We start from the raw sequence: 9,263 nt of genomic DNA on the forward strand, positions 1-9,263 counted from the left end.
AGAAATTGGTCCGCGTTTAATAACCTTCTATGTTTGCTTGTACATAAAACGAAGAAAATTATACACGACAAATATGATAATAAAATTAGCATGTTTCCTTTTCATATACAAGATCATTTAAAAACATTATTAAATTATGTTGAGCTATCGAGTTGAAATGGAGTGAATTAGTGCCTCAAGATCAACTTGTTTTTCCATTGAGCTACATAAAGCGCTTATATTCAACTTTTTTTTCAAGTCGATCTTGTGTCAGAATAAAAAGCGAGTCAATCTTGCAACGCATGGTTAGACAACGCAGCCGCCGCCTCCTTTTTGTTGGGGAACGTAGCAGAATTTTAAAATTTTCTACGCATCACCAAGATCAATATATGGAGTCATCTAGTAACGAGGGAGAGAGGAGTGCATCTACATGCACTTGTAGATCGCGCGCGGAAGCGTTCAAGAGAACGGGGTTGATGGAGTCGTACTCGACGTGATCCAAATCACCGATGACCTAGTGCCGAACGGACGACACCTCCGCATTCAACACACGTACGGTTGGGAAGACGTCTCCTCTAACTTGATCTAGCAAGGGGGAAGGAGAGGTTGATGAAGATCCAGCAGCACGACGGCGTGGTGGTGGATGCAGCAGGATCCCGGCAGGGCTTCGCCAAGCGCAAGCGGGGAGGAGAGGTGTTACGGAGGGAGAGGGAGGCGCCAAGAGAAAGGGGTCCGGCTGCCCTCCCTTCCCCCCTCTTTATATAGGGGCCTCGGGGGCGGCCCTAGGGAGATGGATCTCCAAGGGGGCGGCGGCCAAGGGTGGCTTCCCCCCAAGCCAAGTGGGGGGGGGGGCGCCCCCACCCCTAGGGTTTCCCAACCCTAGGCGCAGGGCAGACCCAAGGGGGGCGCACCAGCCCACTAGGGGATGGTTCCCCACCCAATTCAGCCCATGGGGCCCTCCGGGATAGGTGGCCATACCCGGTGGACCCCCGGGACCCTTCCCGTGGTCCCGGTACAATACCGGTAACCCCCGAAACCTTCCGATGGCCAAAACTGGACTTCCCATATATAAATCTTTACCTCCGGACCATTCCGGAACTCCTCGTGACGTCCGGGATCTCATCCGGGACTCCGAACAACTTTCAGGTTACTGCATACTAATATCTCTACAACCCTAGCGTCACCGAACCTTAAGTGTGTAGACCCTACGGGTTCGGGAGACATGCAGACATGACCGAGATGCCTCTCCGGTCAATAACCAACAGCGGGATCTGGATACCCATGTTGGCTCCCACATGCTCCACGATGATCTCATCGGATGAACCACGATGTCGAGGATTCAATCAATCCGTATACAATTCCCTTTGTCAATCGGTACGTTACTTTCCCGAGACTCGATCGTCGGTATCCCAATACCTCGTTCAATCTCGTTACCGGCAAGTCACTTTACTCGTGCCGTAATGCATGATCCCATGATAAACCACTTGGTCACATTGAGCTCATTATGATGATGCATTACCGAGTGGGCCCAGAGATACCTCTCCGTCATACGGAGTGACAAATCCCAGTCTCAATTCGTGCCAACCCAACAGATACTTTCGGAGATACCTGTAATGTACCTTTATAGTCACCCAGTTACGTTGTGACGTTTGGCACACCCAAGGCACTCCTACGGTATCCGGGAGTTGCACAATCTCATGGTCTAAGTAAATGATACTTGACATTCGGAAAAGCTACAGCAAACGAACTATACGATCTTTGAGCTATGCTTAGGATTGGGTCTTGTCCATCACATCATTCTCCCAATGATGTGATCCCGTTATCAATGACATCCAATGTCCATAGACAGGAAACCATGACTATCTTTTGATCAACGAGCTAGTCAACTAGAGGCTCACTAGGGAGGTGTTGTGGTCTATGTATTCACACATGTATTACGATTTCCGGATAACACAATTATAGAATGAACAATAGACAATTATCATGAACAAAGAAACATAATAATAACCATTTTATTATTGCCTCTAGGGCATATTTCCAATAGTCTCCCACTTGCACTAGAGTCAATATTCTAGTTACATTGTGATGAATCGAACACCCATGCAGTTCTGGTGTTGATCATGTTTTGCTCTAGGGAGAGGTTTACCCAATGGATCTGCCACATTCAGGTCCGTATGTGCTTTACAAATCTCTATGTCTCCATTTTGAACACTTTCATGAATGGAGTTGAAGCGACGCTTGATATGCCTGGTCTTCCTGTGAAACCTGGGCTCCTTGGCAAGGGCAATAGCTCCAGTGTTGTCACAGAAGAGAGTCATCGGGCCCTACGCATTGGGTATGAGTCTTCTTCTTAAAGAGCCATTTATTTTCTATGGCTCGCCGATCATCGGGCAAGTCAGTCAAAGTCCATACTTCATTTTCATACATGGATCCTATCTCGGATTTCATGGCTTCCAGCCATTTGTCGGAATCCGGGCCCGCCATCGCTTCTTCATAGTTCGAAGGTTCACCATTGTCTAACAACATGATTTCCAAGACAGGGTTGTCGTACCACTCTGGTGCGGAACGTGTCCTCGTGGACCTACGAAGTTCAGTAGCAACTTGATCTGAAGTTTCATGGTCATCATCATTAACTTCCTCTCTAGTCGGTGCAGGCACCTCAGGAATATTTTCTTGAGCTGCGCCACTTACCGGTTCAAGAGGTAACACTTCATCAAGTTCTACTTTCTTCCCACTTATTTCTTTCGAGAGAAACTCTTTCTCTAGAAAGGACCCATTCTTGGCAACAAAGATCTTGACTTCGGATCTGAGGTAGAAGGTATACCCAACAGTTTCTTTAGGGTATCCTATGAAGACGCATTTTTCCGACTTGGGTTCGAGCTTTTTAGGTTGAAGTTTCTTGACATAAGCATTGCATCCCCAAACTATTAGAAACGACAACTTAGGTTTCTTCCCAAACCATAATTCATACGGTGTCGTCTCAACGGATTTTGACGGAGCCCTATTTAAAGTGAATGCGACAGTCTCTAAAGCATAGCCCCAAAATGACAGCGGTAAATCGGTAAGAGACATCATAGATCGCACCATATCCAATAGAGTGCGATTACGACATTCGGACACACCATTACGCTGAGGTGTTCCAGGCAGCGTGAGTTGTGAAACTATTCCACATTTTCTTAAGTGTGTGCCAAATTCGTGACTCAAGTATTCTCCCCCACGATCTGATAGCAAGAACTTGATTTTCTTGTCACGTTGATTCTCAACCTTACTCTGAAATTCCTTGAACTTTTCAAAGGTCTCAGACTTGTGTTTCGTTAAGTAGACATACCCATATCTACTCAAGTCATCAGTGAGGGTGAGAACATAACGATAGCCACCGCAAGCCTCAACACTCATTGGACCGCACACATCAGTATGTATGATTTCCAATAAGTTGGTTGCTCGCTCCATTGTTCTTGAGAACGGAGTCTTGGTCATTTTACCCATGAGGCATGGTTCGCACGTGTCAAATGATTCATAACCAAGAGACTCTAAAAGTCATCTGCATGGAGCTTCTTCATGCGTTTGACACCTATGAGACCAAGGCGGCAGTGCCACAAGTATGTGGGACTATCATTATCAACCTTACATCTTTTGGTATTCGCACTATGAATATGTGTAGCATTACGCTCAAGATTCATTAAGAATAAACCATTCACCATCGAAGCATGACCATAAAACATATCTCTCATATAAATAGAACAACCATTATTCTCGGATTTAAATGAGTAGCCATCTCAAATTAAACGAGATCCTGATACAATGTTCATGCTCAAAGCTGGCACTAAATAACAATTATTGAGGTTTAAAACTAATCTCGTAGGTAAATGTAGAGGCAGCGTGCCGACGGCGATCACATCGACCTTGGAACCATTCCCGACGTGCATCGTCACCTCGTCCTTCGCCAGTCTCCGCTTATTCCGCAGCTCTTGCTTTGAGTTACAAAAGTGAGCAACCGCACCGGTATCAAATACCTAGGAGCTACTACGAGTACTGGTAAGGTACACATCAATTACATGTATATCACATATACCTTTAGTGTTGCCGGCCTTCTTGTCCGCTAAGTATTTGGGGCAGTTCCGCTTCCAGTGACACTTCCCTTGCAATAAAAACACTCAGTCTTGGGCTTGGGTCCATTCTTTGGCTTCTTCCTGGCAGCTTGTTTACCGGGCGCGGAAGCTCCCTTGCCTTCCTTCTTGAAGTTCTTCTTACCCTTGCCTTTCTTGAACTTAGTGGTTTTATTCACCATCAACACTTGATGTTCCTTTTTGATTTCCACCTCTGCTGATTTCAGCATTGAATACACCTCAGGAATGGTCTTTTCCATCCCCTGCATATTGAAGTTCATCACAAAGCTCTTGTAGCTTGGTGGAAGCAACTGAAGGATTCTATCAATGACCGCGTCATCCGGGAGATAAACTCCCAGCTGAGTCAAGCGGTTATGCAACCCAGACATTCTGAGTATGTGCTCACTGACAGAACTATTTTCCTCCATCTTACAGCTGAAGAACTTATCGGAGACTTCATATCTCTCGACCCGGGCATGAGCTTGAAAAACCATTTTCAGCTCTTCGAACATCTCATATGCTCCGTGTCTCTCAAAACGCTTTTGGAGCCCCGGTTGTAAGCTGTAAAGCATGCCGCACTGAACGAGGGAGTAATCATCAGCACATGACTGTCAAGCGTTCATAACGTCTTGGTTCTGTAGGACAGGTGCGTCACCTAGCGGTGCTTCTAGGACATAATCTTTCTTGGCAGCTATGAGGATGGACCTCGGTTCTGGACCCAGTCCGTATAGTTGCTGCCATCGTCTTTCAGCTTGGTTTTCTCTAGGAACGCGTTGAAGTTGAGGACAACATGGGCCATTTGATCTACAAGACATATTGTAAAGATTTTAGACTAAGTTCATGATAATTAAGTTCATCTAATCAAATTACTCAATGAACTCCCACTCCGATAGACATCCCTCCAGTCATCTAAGTGAAACATGATCCGAGTTAACTAGGCCGTGTCTGATCATCACGTGAGACGGACTAGCCAACATCGGTGAACATCTTCATGTTGATCGTATCTTCTATACGACTAATGCTCGAACTTTCGGTCTTTCGTGTTCCAAGGCCATGTCTGTACATGCTAGGATCGTCAAGTCAACCTAAGTGTATTGCGTGTGTAAATCTGGCTTACACCCGTTGTATTCGAACATTAGAATCTATCACACCCGATCATCACGTGGTGCTTCGAAACAACGAACCTTCGCAACGGTGCACAGTTAGGGGGAACACTTTCTTGAGATTATTGCGAGGGATCATCTTATTTAAGCTACCGCCGTTCTAAGCAAATAAGATGTAAAACATGATAAACATCACATGCAATCAAATAGTGACATGATATGGCCAATATCATTTGCTCCTTTTGATCTCCATCTTCGGGGCTCCATGATCATCGTTGTCACCGGCATGACACCATGATCTCCATCATCGTGTCTTCTTGAAGTTGTCTCGTCATCTATTACTTCTACTACTATGGCTAACGCTTTAGCAATGAAGTAAAGTAATTACATGACGTTTATGTTGACACGCAGGTCATAAATAAATAAAGACAACTCCTATGGCTCCTGCCGGTTGTCATACTCATTGACATGCAAGTCGTGATTCCTATTACAAGAACATGATCATCTCATACATCACATATATCATTCATCACATCCTTTGGCCATATCACATCACAAAACACTTGCTGCAAAAACAAGTTAGACGTCCTCTAATTGTTGTTGCAAGTTTTTATGTGGCTGCTATAGGTTTCTAGCAAGAACGTTTCTTACCTACGCCAAAACCACAACGTGAATTGCCAATTTCTATTTACCCTTCATAAGGACCCTGTTCATCGAATCCGATCCGACTAAAGTGGGAGAGACAGACACCCGCCAGCCACCTTATGCAACTAGTGCATGTCAGTCGGTGGAACCAGTCTCACGTAAGCGTACGTGTAAGGTCGGTCCGGGCCGCTTCATCCCACGATGTCGCCGAATCAAGATAAGACTAGTAATGGCAAGCAAATTGACAATATTGACGCCCACAACTGCTTTGTGTTCTACTCGTGCATAGTAACTACGCATAGACCTAGCTCATGATGCCACTATTGGGGAACGTAGCAGAATTTTAAAATTTTCTACGCATCACCAAGATCAATCTATGGAGTCATCTAGCAACGAGGGAGAGAGGAGTGCATCTACATACCCTTGTAGATCGCGCGCAGAAGCGCTCAAGAGAACGGGGTTGATGGAGTCGTACTCGACGTGATCCAAATCACCGATGACCTAGTGCCGAACGGACGGCACATCCGCGTTCAACACATGTATGGTTGGGAAGACATCTCCTCCAACTTTATCCAGCAAGGGGGAAGGAGAGTTGATAAAGATCTAGCAGCACGACGGTGTGGTGGTGGATGCAGCAGGATCCCGGCAGGGCTTCGCCAAGCGCAAGCGGGGAGGAGAGCTGTTAGGGAGGGAGAGGGAGGCGCCAAGAGCAAGGGGTCTGGATGCCCTCCCTCCCCCCTCTTTATATAGGGGCCTTGGGGGGGCGCCGGCCCTAGGGAGATGGATCTCCAAGGGGGCGGCGGCCAAGGGTGGCTTCCCCCCAAGCCAAGTGGGGGGGGGGGCGCCCCCACCCCTAGGGTTTCCCAACCCTAGGCGCAGGGCAGACCCAAGGGGGGGCACCAGCCCACTAGGGGCTGGTTCCCCACCCAATTCGGCCCATGGGGCCCTCCGGGATAGGTGGCCATACCCGGTGGACCCCCGGGACCCTTCCGGTGGTCCCGGTACAATACCGGTAACCCCCGAAACCTTCCCGATGGCCAAAACTGGACTTCCCATATATAAATCTTTACCTCCGGACCATTCCGGAACTCCTCGTGACGTCCGGGATCTCATCCGGGACTCTGAACAACTTTCGGCTTACTGCATACTAATATCTCTACAACCCTAGCGTCACCGAACCCTAAGTGTGTAGACCCTACGGGTTCGGGAGAAATGCAGACATGACCGAGATGCCTCTCCGGTCAATAACCAACAGCGGGATCTGGATACCCATGTTGGCTCCCACATGCTCCACGATGATCTCATCGGATGAACCACGATGTCGAGGATTCAATCAATCCGTATACAATTCCCTTTGTCAATCGGTACGTTACTTGCCCGAGACTCGATCGTCGGTATCCCAATACCTCGTTCAATCTCGTTACCGGCAAGTCACTTTACTCGTGCCGTAATGCATGATCCCGTGATCAACCACTTGGTCACATTGAGCTCATTATGATGATGCATTACCGAGTGGGCCCAGAGATACCTCTCCGTCATACGGAGTGACAAATCCCAGTCTCGATTCGTGCCAACCCAACAGATACTTTCGGAGATACCTGTAATGTACCTTTATAGTCACCCAGTTACGTTGTGACGTTTGGCACACCCAAGGCACTCCTACGGTATCCGGGAGTTGCACAATCTCATGGTCTAAGTAAATGATACTTGACATTCGGAAAAGCTACAGCAAACGAACTATACGATCTTTGAGCTATGCTTAGGATTGGGTCTTGTCCATCACATCATTCTCCCAATGATGTGATCCCGTTATCAATGACATCCAATGTCCATAGTCAGGAAACCATGACTATCTTTTGATCAACGAGCTAGTCAACTAGAGGCTCACTAGGGACGTGTTGTGGTGTATGTATTCACACATTATTACAATTTCCGGATAACACAATTATAGCATGAACAATGGACAATTATCATGAACAAAGAAATATAATAATAACCATTTTATTATTGCCTCTAGGGCATATTTCCAACACTTTTCCCTAACAAAAAAACCTAGGGTTTCTCAGCCTTTCGCTGGCGCCGGTCCACCTCATCTCCGCTGGACCTAGGGCCATGGAGTTGTGTTGGACCCTAGCCCTTGCTGGCAGAAGGGATCTTACTCTATTTTTAGGTGTTTTTATGAGTTTATTTAGGGTTTGTGTCCTGCTCAGAAAGACGAGGCGGTGGCGGTTCCCTTGACATGGAATAAGGTTCTCCTCGCCTAATACACATTCTGGTGACACATTTAGTGTCGTCAGATGGGCACATGAAGGTCTTTCTCCGACAGATCTCACAGAATATGATCGATGTTAGTCTTCGGTCGTGTGTACAGACACCTGTGGAGCTTCAACAAGGCTAAATAGGTCATGGCCAGCAGCCTAGCCCATAAAATTTTATACAACATACATTTACTCCGGGCCTTAAAACAACAGCCCTAAGCTATTGTCTTCTTGTTGGCCCGCCCACTGGCGCACTATGTACAAGTTGGATCATTTCTATCTATAGTTCTTTTTATCTCCTTTTTTGCAGGGGTCTATATTTCTTTTTATCAGGTTGTTGTTCCGATGCGTTGTTTTCATGGGCCTTAGCACGATGTCTTTTTAACTGTATAATACAACAAGTTTGGCATGACTCCGATGAAGGAGAGGCGACGATGATGACGCGTCTTTTGTTTTTGAATTTTCACCGGGGGGGGACCCCCTCCCACCTGAATATATTTCTCAAACCCAACATCCAATACAATGGTACAAATGCCGGGGAGGCAGCAGAGAGAAGGAGGCAGGGGGAACCCCCTTCAGCTATGTTACATGCAGTGTCGTACTACTCACGCAGGGCCAGCAGCCATGCATCAACATGTCCATGATCCGCAGAGCGAAACTGGCCGCGCCAGAGGATGGCATCGTCGCGGCAGGCTTTCAAAGTGGCGGTTAGGGACGGCGTTTCCTGCCTGAACACAACCGCGTTCCGCCGCTTCCAGAGGTGCCAGCAGCATAGCTGCACGAACGCATGCGGCGAGGCTGCGCCGACCACCATGGAGGCGTCGAAGAGGTGCAGGGCACACACAGAGGCCCCTGAAGTGGTGAGGCGCAGAGAGCCCCAGAACGCACGCGCGAAGGGGCAGACGAAGATCAAGTGATCAGGCGTCTCCAGGCTCGCCCCACACTCTGGGCACCCGACGCCCAGCAGCTCGACGATGTGTTTCTTCAGAAGATTGTCCCGAGTGTGGATACGGCCGAGCGTCAACAGCCAGGCGAAGAACCGAACCCTGGAGGGCGCCGGCAATCTCCAGAGAAAGGCGGCGTTCTCCACAACCTCGCCGCCTAGGCGGAAGAGTCCATAGGCTGCGCTCGACGACAGCCGCCCGCCTTTCTGATCACAGAGGATCAGGCTG

The sequence above is a fragment of the Triticum aestivum genome, chromosome 1A (assembly GCF_018294505.1).
Source record: "Triticum aestivum cultivar Chinese Spring chromosome 1A, IWGSC CS RefSeq v2.1, whole genome shotgun sequence".
Taxonomy (NCBI): domain Eukaryota; kingdom Viridiplantae; phylum Streptophyta; class Magnoliopsida; order Poales; family Poaceae; genus Triticum; species Triticum aestivum.